The sequence below is a fragment of the Balaenoptera musculus genome, chromosome 1 (assembly GCF_009873245.2).
Source record: "Balaenoptera musculus isolate JJ_BM4_2016_0621 chromosome 1, mBalMus1.pri.v3, whole genome shotgun sequence".
Lineage (NCBI taxonomy): Eukaryota > Metazoa > Chordata > Mammalia > Artiodactyla > Balaenopteridae > Balaenoptera > Balaenoptera musculus.
This window is the reverse complement of record NC_045785.1, coordinates 56,348,087-56,360,349: the sequence shown is the minus strand read 5'-3', so window position 1 is coordinate 56,360,349 and position 12,263 is coordinate 56,348,087.

The window sequence follows — 12,263 nt, the reverse complement described above, 5'->3', positions numbered from 1 at the left end:
CCTGGAGTCTGTACTTCTAATAAGCTCTCAGGTGATGTCAATGCTGCTAGTACCCAGTAGGACAACAGACTATTTAAATACCACTAATGCCATTGCCAACAAAAAGAAATTTATATGTAATGGACATCAAACTTTTAAATCCTCATGGAGAAATAATTTGCAGCTTATAAAGTTACAACTGCTAATTGAAGAACTATTACGTACAACAAGCTAATAAGGTAGAATTATTTTATTTTGATCCTTAAAATATCTCTGAGAATAAATCCTTTTAAAGCCTGAATATCCAAATGAAAATTACTAGGGTATATGTGAGGAGGCAGCTGGGTTAATGAAAGAAGCATAATACAGTACACTGTGATGGTTCTTTTATGTGTCAACTTGGCAAGGCTACAGTTCCCAGTTATGCAGTCAAACTCTAATCTAGGTGTTGCTACGAAGATATTTTGCAGATGTGTTTAAAGTCCATAATCAGTTGACTTTAAGTAAGACAGGTTATCCTAGATAATCAAGATGGGCCTGGTTCAGTCAGTTGAAAGGCCATAAAAGCAGAGCTGAGGCTTCCCTTTTGAAGAAAAAATTCCACCTGTGGACAGAAGCTTCAGACCATGACCAAGAGTTCTAGCTTGCTGTTCCCGGCAGTCTGCTCTATGGATTCTGGACTTGCCTAGCCAGGCCCTGCAATCACATGAGCTTTGCAATAAATATCTTACTATGTATCTTCTACTGGTTCTGCTTCTCTAGCTGAACCCTAACAAATTTTGGTAACTGGAAGCAGTGTGCTGCTATTAAGAAGACTGAAAATGTAGACATGGCTTTGGAATTGGGCAATGGGCAGAAACTGGAGGAATTTCAAGGAATATGATGGAAAAAACCTATCTTGCCTTAAACAAGCTGTTAGTAGAAACATGAATGTTAACAACTCTGCTAGTGATGACTCAAAAGGAAGAGAGGAAAATGGCAGAAAAAAACATATATCACCTTAGAGAGTAGCTAAATCATCACCTACAGACTGTTGGTAGAAATATGGACGTTAAAGTGGCTGCTGGTGAAGACTAAGAAGGAAGTGAGGAACATGCAATTGGAAATTTGAAGAAGGGGGATCCTTTTTATACAGTGGCTGAAAGCTTAGCAGAATTGTGTCCTGCAGTTATGTGGAAAATAGAACTTGTATACAATGAAATTGGACATACAGCTGAGGAGCTTTCCAAGCAAAGTGTTGAATATGCATCCTGGCTTTTTCTTACTGCCTATAGTAAATTGCAGAAAGAAAGAGATGAATTGAGAAAAGAACTCTTTTTTTATTTTATTGAAGTATAGTTGATTTATAATGTTGTGTTAATTGCTGCTGTACAGCAAAGTGATTCAGTTATACATTTATATACATTCTTTTTTTAATATTCTTTTCCATTATGGTTTATCATAGGATAGTGAATATAGTTCTCTATGCTATAAAGTAGGACCTTGTTGTTTATCCATTCCATATATAACAGCTTACATCTACTAACGCCAACCTCCCACTTCATCTCCCCCAATCCCCTCCCCATTGGCAACCACAAGGATGCTCTCTGTGTCCGTGAGTCTGTTTCTGTTTTGTAAATAGGTTCATTTGTGTCATATTTTGGGTTCCACATATAAATGATATCACATGGTATGTGTCTTTCTCTTTCTGACTTACTTCACTTAGTATGATAATCTCTAGCTGCATCCATGTTGCTGCAAATGCATTACTTTGTTCTTTTTTATGGCTGAGTAGTATTCCATTGTATATATGTACCACATCTTCTTTATCCATTCATCTGTCGATGGACATTAACATTGTTTCCATGTCTTGGCTATTGTGAATAATGTTGCTATGAACATAGGGGTGCATGTATCTTTTTGGATTACAGTTTTGTCTGTATATATGCCCAGGAGTGGGATTGCTGGATCATATGATAGTTCTATTTTTTGGTTTCTGAGGAACCTCCTTACTGTTTTCCATAATGGCTGCACCAACTTACATTCCCACCAACAGTGTAGGAGTTTCCCCTTTTCTCCACATCCTCTCCAGCATTTGCTATTTGTAGAGTTTTTAATGATGGCCATTCTGATCGGTGTGAGGTGGTTTTGATCTGCATTTCTCTAATAATTAGTGATGTTGAGCATCTTTTCATGTGCCTATTGGCCATTTGTGTTTCTTCTTTGTAGAAATGTCTATTTAGGCCTTCTTCCCATTTTTTGATTGGGTTGTTTGTTTTCCTTTTTGTTGTTGAGTCGTATGAGCTGTTTGTATATTTTGGAAATTAGGCCCTTGTCAGTCACATCGCTTACAAGTATTTTCTCCCAGCCTGTAGGTTGTCTTTTCATTTTGTTTATGGTTTCCTTTGCTGTGCAAAAGCTTTTAAGTTTGATTAGGTCCGTTTGTTTATTTTTGTTTTTATTTCTATTGCCTTGGGAGGCTGACCTAAGAAATCATTGGTACAATTTATGCCAGAGAATGTTTTGCCTGTGATCTCTTCTAGGAGTTTTATGGTGTCATGTCTTACGTTTAAGTCTTTAAGCCATTTTGAGTTTATTTTTGTGTATGGTGTGAGAGTGTGTTCTGGCTTCATCGATTTACATGTGGCTGTCCAACTTGAGGAAAGAACTCAAACAAAAAGGAACCAGGGCTTGATTTGAGAAGTTCTCAGCTTATCCAGTTTCAAACAAAACACAAAAATTAAGAGATTCACTACCAGGAAAGCATTCTGCAGAGAAAAAGCCAAGAATGTGGCTGGTCAAACTTTGGCTAATACTTCAGAAAGATTAATAAGTCAGAGTATTCAGTCCCACAAATCTCTCTGGCGAGATTGACTCATAGTTCCCCTCAAAGCTCTAATATAGAGATGGGATTATCTGGGGAACATCTATAGACAAGCCTCTGTTCTTCTGGAGTGAATTCCTTTAACATATGCAGGAGACCTCATAGATTCTTGACAATTTTATACCAGTAGAAACACTGCCAGCTTGGAATTAAAGAGACAGCATACAAAATGGAAGAAAGCTGTTGGACCTCCAAATTACTACATACAGGAAACAGGCTGATAAAACTACTCAGTTGCAAACACAGCTCATACAAAAATCCTGGAGCCCACCACAGACCTAATGAATAAAAGTGTCCGGAGATGGGGAAACAGAACTGTGTATTTTTTTAAAAATATCTATTTATTTATTTTTGGCTATGTCGGGTCTTAGTTGCGGCACGTGGGCTCTTCACTGCGGCTCAGGCCTCTCTCTAGTTGTGGCACATGGGCTTAGTTGCCCCGCAGCATGTGGGATCTTAGCTCCCCGACCAGGGATCGACCCGCATCCCCTGCGTTGGAAGGCAGATTCTTAACACTGGACCACTAGGGAAGTCCCCAGAACTCTGTATTTTAATAGGCACGCCAAATGAAACTAGAGAAAATTTGCTTTTGGAAGCAAGCAAGAATTACAGTTTACCTCAAACACTGGAAACACAATCATCAAAAGATGTGGTAGATTTTTCAGTATATAGCTCCTGTAAACCAAACTAAAATCAGTGAATAGAAAGCATAGGTAGCTAGATTTAAATCAAATCAAAGAAATAACTTTCTAGCTCTCATAGCCATTAGAAGTGAAATGGGCTTCCTGGTGAGTCCAGGCCAACAAACTGATCCAGAATCAAAGCTTGAGTATCAGGGTCCGGCCTTCTTTCTGTCTTCAACAAGAGGTACTGTTTGATCACATCTCAAGAAAGATCAACTTCAAGAATGGATGGGAAATGTGGTTTATTATGTTTATCTCTAGGCTGATTTTCCTAGTGATTTGTGAAGCTCTTTATAGAAGATGAGAAACTAAGGAGACTTCTGTCCAGGTTTCATAGCTATTTGTCTTAAGAATTTATTTTAGCTTATCAATTTCATGATATTTATTTCTGAAAACATTATGACTGCAAATTTAGGGATTAAGAGGCAATGTTCCATGAGTGCTGTGATCTAAATATGCATGATTGGCCTGAAAATAGAGTTGTACTTATGTTGACTATTATTCCTACATGGAACAATTGTCATATGAATACTGAGAAATCACATTTTTCTTATGTGAGATACAGGTACACACGTATTCTGTAGATAATGCTCAGTAAGTTAACTGCATAATATATATTTATCTTTCTCTTTTTAGTTGTAAACTGAGCTTAACAGGATGATAATGAAAGGAATGATAAAAACATCAAGCATTCAAAAAAAATTTTTTTCCACCATTCAGCTTTATTTTAGTGCTGGTTTTTGGTTCCCCATGAACTGCGTGAGTGATAGTCTTGGCCACCTGACTGGAGCCCCTTGAGGACTGGGCACTGTGGGCAGGATGCCTCTGAAAAGAGCTGAAGATAAAGGAATCATGCTTATCTTTAACACCACTGGGGAAGGCCCAGGCTGAGGGCAAGGAGAGGTTCCAGTACCACCTGGGGAGAAAATAAGAGAGGCTTGGGCACCAACTCCTAGTGGCCCCTCAACCTGGTGAGACATTAAGCCCTTCATCACTAGATATTTTTAAATAGAGACTAAAAGACTGTCCATCAGAAATATTGTAAGACAACATTGGGTGGGAAAGAGGTTAGACTAGAGTGATGGTAATTAAGGCCCCCAGCACACCAAATAATCTATGATTTGGAGCTGCAACTTCAGAGTATATATATGTAGAAGTTTTTGTGTATAAATGATGTTACATATTTTAAATGTTACCTACCACCCACAGTACAGTTGAATCACAAAGCATGAACAATTTTTTCCCTCTAAAGGTGACGATTGCTTTACTTACTTTGCCAGCATCTGTTCTTCATTGTATCTAGGTCTATCTATCTATCTATCTGTCTTATTTTCCATCCAGTTGGGGTAAATCAGTAAACCTAAAACAAGAAAATTAATTGATGCAGATTGTTTAAACATACATACACAGGCTTTGACTTTAACCAGTTCAGTTAAGCATTCAAAGAACCACTAAGTAATTTGACAGCTTATGATGTGTATGCATCATAGGTGGTTAACAAGCAATGAAAGAAAACACTTTAAAAATTTAGAAAGGAAATTAAAGAACAAATAAGAGAAATCTAAATTTCCAAATATTTAATAACCAGGATAATTAGTATCAACTAATAAGGTTTGGTTATCTCAAGTGCTAGCATTTTCCTTAAATGAATGATATTCAAAATTCCCCTTACTAAAATGCTATCTTCAGGCCCAGAATTTATCCCAAATTATCCAGGGCACATAGTTCCTGTAATACTCATTATGTAACACAGTATTCTATTCATATAGTTGTCCATAAATGCTTTTTGAGTGAATGAAGCATTTCATGAAAGAGAGACAAAGGGAATAAATATATACAGAAAAAATGAACACTTCATTGCTAAGTTGCAAATTAAAAAAACAAATACTAATGACAAGGAAGTTTAGACATTAAAATATTTTAGGCAATTCTTATGCTCTTTTAAGTAGTTCTAAAAAGGTTTTTTGGGGTATAGAAAGAAAAAACATATCAATTTATAATAAAAAATTAAAAAGGTATTTAGAAAACCACTATACAAACACCAACCTACACACAAATGACATATCATACCTTCTAGGAATTTTATGTCCCATGTAATATTCTTAAGGTATAGCCCTGATCATTTTATGCCCCTTTTCAAAAGTATCTGTGGTTCTACACTGCCTACAGAAGAAACATACATATAAAATCATTCTGACATTCAAATTTGTTTTTAGTGTATCGTCTGAGATTTACTTTACCAGTGTTTTCTTCTACTACAGAGGTCAACTCATTTTTTTTCACTTCTTGCTTTTGTTCATGCTATTCCATCCTGAATGTGTTTCCTTCATTCCACATCACCCTTCCTTCAACCATTACCCATCACCACCATCTGTGGGTTGAAATCCTAGCCATATACCAAGACCCAACTCAACTGACCCATCTTTGTAATCTCCCAAACTGGAGCTCTTCTATCTATGGCCTATGATCATTTGGAAATTTATTTAGTGTCTATTTTATAAAGAAACACTCTCTGATTCATCTAATGGTTAGTTGTGCATATATCTATATAAAATGCATTGAGGGCAAAAGTTGTGTCTTATAAATGTTTTGTTCTGTTTTTAATCTCCCAAAGTGTTTTTCACATTATATTGGATGTAGAATTTGCTCAATTAATATGCATTGGACTGAAGTATAAGAAGCAAATCTTGTAGTTTTTCATTTGCATAATTAAAAGGAACAAAAACAAAAATGTTTTTTTATAAGTACTTTACAATGATTACTGACCTATTGCACTGTTTAAAAGTCACATACCAAAGGGAGATTTTTATTCTAAATTTCCAAAGCATATATATTATAGGAATTATATATGTAACATAATCCCAATGGATTTTAAATTATATACGCATAGGAAAAAAGACAAGAAATACACCGAAATGTTTCCAGTGGCTATCTTTAGATTACCTAATTTAGGAGATTGTTTTCTTAGTTATTTGTACCTTTCCAAGTTATCTAAAAGGATAATATGATCAGAGGAAATGTAAGATCATGTGTTCTTTGAAAACTATTCCTGAGAACTAGAGCCATTCAGATGACCCTTAAGGCCTGGGATAGCCCAGTTCCTGTCAGGTGCTGTTCACTGGCTAGCAGACCCAATCTGTAACTCCTTTAGGCTCCTAATCTATTGGAACATCTTTTTGTTTTTTTTGTTTTTTTTTGCTCTTTAAAATGCTACCAGCATAAATAAGGGAGAATTTTATTACCCCCGACTACCTAAAAAGCTATATAACACCAATAAAACTCACAGCAGCTATTTATTTTTATTTTTTAAATTTTTATACAGTTTTTAAAGTTTACTCTACATTTACAGTTATTACAAAATATTGGCTATATTCCTTGTGCTGTACAATACATCCTTGCACCTATCTAAACACCCAATAGTTTCACAGCAGCTATTTCAACTGTGACCTAAAAGCTATTATGAGTTGAAAGGCAAATCAATTGGAGTATTTGTTTACAATTTACTACCAAGAATAAAACTTATTTCACGCCAAGCTTTAAATTAGTACCAGAACCTGGACTAAAATATGACTTTTCCTCAAGGAATTTATCTTTTACATTTTTTCAGTATTTCATGCTATATCTTCATATTTATTATCTATTTATCTCTTTACCAGAAGTGGGCATCAGGGTGTAAGAGAAATTACAAAATTCTCCAAATTTTATGCTTAAGCCAAAGTAATTATTTCCTTGCATCTGAAAGAATACAATAAAAAGTAAAGTTAAGAGAATAAACGTGGAGAAATTACTCCTCGACAGTTGCCCGAGGGAGACTGCTATGAATGAACAGTTGGCTGGAATCATTTCAGAATCACGCAGCTAAATGACGTTTTCATAGAATTGTGTTTCAGTTTAAGTCCCTATGGACCTTAAAGGAAAGTGATCAATATATCTGGTAATCCTGATGATTGGTACTCACATTCTATAGGCCAATTTTCACATAGCACAAAGCACTTTGTCCTCTGCAGGAGTATAATGGGAGTTAAGAGCAAACGGTACCTGGGTATTCGCTGGCCTATAAACCAAGTCTCATAGTTAAGCTGTTGCAAAGTTTACACATTTACAATGAAAAAGACTAAGTGTTGTGGGGTTTTTTGTTTGTTTTTTTCAGAGCCCAGATTCTAGTTCTGAGCTACTAGGTTGTAAAAGACATAGTATCCTGTTCATTATTTTAGTTACTTGCCTTGATTGTATCAATATAACAGTAAGGAAATCTTTATTAGCCTGGTCCTACCAGAGAGATACCCAATACAAACAGATTATAGAGGACACTTACTATTTTATCAGCAAGCTCCCCTTCTCTTCTTCTGGTCAACGTATTTCCTTTTGGCAGAGGAACTGCTCTTCTCCGACTCCAGGCACGTGCATCTAGTTGGGGCTGCCAGTTATAGCATCCTGGCTTCAGAGGCTATGTAGCACGTCATCCGAGCTGGATCTATCATAGACTCTTACACGCCTGGCTCTGTAGTTGGTCAGTGGGGTGGGAACATGACTAGAGAAAGGCCAGTCAAGGTTGTTCTCTAAGGCTTTGCCAACAGGAGCTGGGCTGGGGGTTCCAGGGGGGTGGGAGTCAAAGGGGTGCTCGAGAGCTTTTTCCCCTCAGATGGTGAATCTGTGTGGTTGTGAGCTGCAGCTGGGAGCAGCCAGGCTCTCTGCCACATGAATGAACAGAGTCTACAGTAGAAGACAGAATTTGAATTTGAAGCCACATAAGCAGGTGTTGAGAAAGTGTGTCAATTATTTTTATGCCAGTGAGCTTAATTTCTTCAGTGAAGTCCTGTTTTACCAACTAATAGAAGCTAAACCCCAATAAATTCCGGGTCCTATTTCCTTTTCTTAACTTCTAAGCAGGGGACAATTGGAGGGGAAGGAAAACAGGACCCAGGATAAGCAAAGGTCCTGATCTTTGTCATCTGTTGAATTTGGCATCTGTTGAATCGTCATCCTGTCTGTTTTTCAGGTGTTGATCTACATGGGTCCATGCCAAAGGTCACTTCAGGATCAATGACTCTCCTTGCTTGCCCCTGAAGCCTTTCTGAAGTACACTAAGAGGTGTTCACCAAATACCACTCTGGGCTATAGGCACCTTGGTGAGGCTTTACAAGGCCCAGAACCATTATCTATGCTACTCTCAGGAATTATTCTACTGTTCCTATACCTTAAGTGAGTCAAGCTGGAACTCTATGAGGCTGCTTTAGATTTGACTGCCTTCATCACACAGCGCTTCCTACGTACTACCCCATGCTGCCCCAAGTTGCCAAGAGCCCTACGGCTTTCTCTCCACCCCTAGCTCTATCTAGGTTAAAGGGCAATGGCTCTTCCTACTCTGTGATTCCTCCGTTCTTGGAGTCCCCCTAGATTCATTGGGAGTGTCTGTTACTGCTCTCCCTTAGGGTTCAATCCTCTGATATAAACTTCATAGGTTACTTCAAAATTTTTGTTTCAATTATAGATTGGCCATACTTGATAGGATGAAACATATTTGATCTAAAATACCAATAAACACAAATTGTCATTGTGTGTTGCTTAGTGATGGAGTCATCTATGGGGTGCAGGGCCTCTTTCTCAGGGGTACACCGACTTAGCTCTCCCTGCTTCCCTCTTAGTGTTCTTCTTTTCCCCCTAACTTGGGAAAGCTCTCTTAGTGTTCAGAGCTTGAATTGGCTCTTGGCCGGTGTTTCTGAGACTCAAACACAGCCTGCTATAACATCTCCTTCTGCGGCAATGGACACAAAAATGCCCATGAATGGAAGAGGGCTAAGGGGTAAATACCTGGGAAAAAACATGGCAGGTAATATATCAAACTACTCCTCCACAGAGGCCACATGAGGGAAAAGTGAGTCTTGATGGTACCTAACTCCTGGCCCTAGGCACTGGGTCCCCGCCATGAGTGCCAGCTCCTGTCTTCTTGAAGCCTCGCTGATCAACTTTTCTTTTAATTCTGTGAACTTCCTCAGGATCTTTCCTTAAGTCTCTCTTTTTACTTACACTAATTCAATCTAAATTAGCTAATCCAACATAATAGCTTAGCCAAGAAGGGGAATTTTTATTTCATGGAATCAGGTAGAATCGAACAGTCAAATAATAGAAAGAGCAGACACGTAGCTGGTTTTCAAGAACCCTAAAACCACCAGTAATTTCTCCATGTCTTATCTCTGCTTCCCAACAGGGGTGGGCTTCATTCCCTCTTACTGACTAAATCTCTCTACAAGGTAGGAAACATAGTTACTGACATTCCCAGGCTTTGCATCTATTGGTCTTTGCCACCAGATAAAGGAGGAAATATATCAAGGTTTAAAGTTTCTATTCATTTATTTCAGTGGTAGAAATGTAAAGAGAAAGAAAATCCTTGAATTTACGAATTCTTCTTTCATGTTATGTGAACAATAGATTGTGTTTGGATTTTAACTGTGTGGAAAAAAAAAAATTCTTCTCTATGACAAAGCCCTTCTAAAGCTCCCTTTTAAAAGTATATAAAGCAGTGGGAAGCAGCCGGAAGCAGGGAGATCAGCTCGATGCTTTGCAAAGACCTAGAGGGGTGGGATAGGGAGGGTGGGAGCGAGGCTCAAGAGGGAGGGGATATGGGGACATATGTATGCATATGGCTGATTCGCTTTGTTGTACAGCAGAAAGTAACACAGCACTGTGAAGCAATTATACTCCAATAAAGATGTATTTTTAAAAAAAGTATATAAAGCAAAGAATGAATTTTAAAAGTTGCTTTGTGTCTTTTCTTATGTTAAATGATAAAAAGAGAAAGTAATGAGAATAAAAACAAAAGAATGTTTTAAATGGGTGAAAACAAACAAGCAAACAAAACCCCAATCACATGTTAATGCCTTCGCAGTCCAAATTAAATGTGATAAAATACAACAAAGAAGGATATCACATTCCCAACATAGAATAATTTTAAAGTCAAGGAGACTGAACTGTGATAAATATGTACCCTATGTTCCTCTACCTAGCCCAAGCACAGGGCACTTCAAAGATTGTGTTTCAGTTGTATACTGGCTGTACTTGACATCATGAAACATACTCCATTTGAAACACCAATAAACACAAATGTCCAATGCGTGTTGCTTAGTGATGGAGTCGTTTATAAATGAGCCTCTGTAACTATTTATAATAAAACAAATACAAATATTTCTGGAACTGTGAAGATAGAAGTTCTAAGTCACTATCACCAAAACTCCACAATTGATGGAAGAGTATTTTCAACTTCTTGCAAAAACTTCCAGATGCACCCATATCTTCTTCCTCTATCCCTTCCCCAATCAGATATCCAATGACATGCGATACTGAAAGATGCAGAAGATAACCACTTCAATTTTTATAGTTCCTTCTATTTTCCCCTGATACTGTTTCCCTCTTTATCAGGAGTGGGACAATCAGTTATGCAAACAACAGAACCCCAGTAACTTGAGTGCCTGCCATGACAACTTTCACATTGGCAACTTTCACTAGATTTGTAGATTCTTGTGGTAAGATGAGTTACAGCTGAATTCCCTGAATGTTTCAAAGTCAAATACTCATTTAGATCAATGGTTCCCAGACTCTGGATTTCAAAAGTGAAATTTCAAAAATGTGTGGTGAACCAGCATAGGTTTGCCAACTTTTTCTTTGCCAAGTAAAGATTTAGGGAAAATAATATTCTCTCCTACTCGCATCCCTTCACAAAATAAAGGACATTTTAAGGCCAAAGTAGTATGCAGGACATTATACCAACTTTTTTAAAAAAAGGGGCAGTGGTCATCATTTCCAAGTACAAAGAGTAGACAGCTATGCACTGTTTCCATCATAATTCTGACAGGGAACAGATGGCACCTTCTAAGGGTTAAACTAAAAATATTTCAGTGAAGAGACTATTTACTGAGGTGCAGGCAAAAATTTTTAAAAAGCCAACAAAAGATGATGAGTTACCCAGAGACTAGCCACAGCAGGAAGCCATTACTTCCTTGGGGCCTGAAGGGCTGAAGAAAGAGGACAGTGTCTCCGGAGCCAAGTGAGAGCTGGAGATGACAGAAACTGGACTTAGGACAAACGCAGCCACTGCCAGAACCATGATGAGGAAGGGAAAGAGTGGGGCTCACGATAACCTTTCCGTCTCCTCCATCCTGCATGAACCCAACTGGAAATCAGAGGGCAAGGGGCCCTGCATATTGCAACTGATAGAGTCAGCCTCAGGGAGCACAGAACAAGTCAAAAAAGGGTGGGAAATGGGTCCACTAGAACATAATGATATACTCTGGTGAGGGGGAATGGGACCAGACAGAGGAAAGGGTATACATGTGAATTTCTTTTTTCACTTCAGTTGCAGGAAAATTACAAGAGAAATTTTATTTTAAGATATAATATTGTTTGTAATTATATGCTTGATACATTTGTCAATTAGTGGCTCCATAGTCAATAGTGTGACATCAAGTGGTGCTCAAATGGGCAACTTGTTCCAGTACATTATTTTTACCACACTCATTATTAAAAATTCAATTTCACGTAGGTATAAAATAGAAGCAACACTCAACACTTTTATTTAGTTTGGAACATTTTAAGCAAATTAAGGAATGCCAAAATACAGCCTCTATGCCTCAGAGACTTCTACCCCAGAGGTTCCCAAACTATGCTACACGTTGTTATCACTTGGGATCTTAAAAAATAAAATACTGATGCCTAGTTCACACCCCAGACATTCTGATTTAACA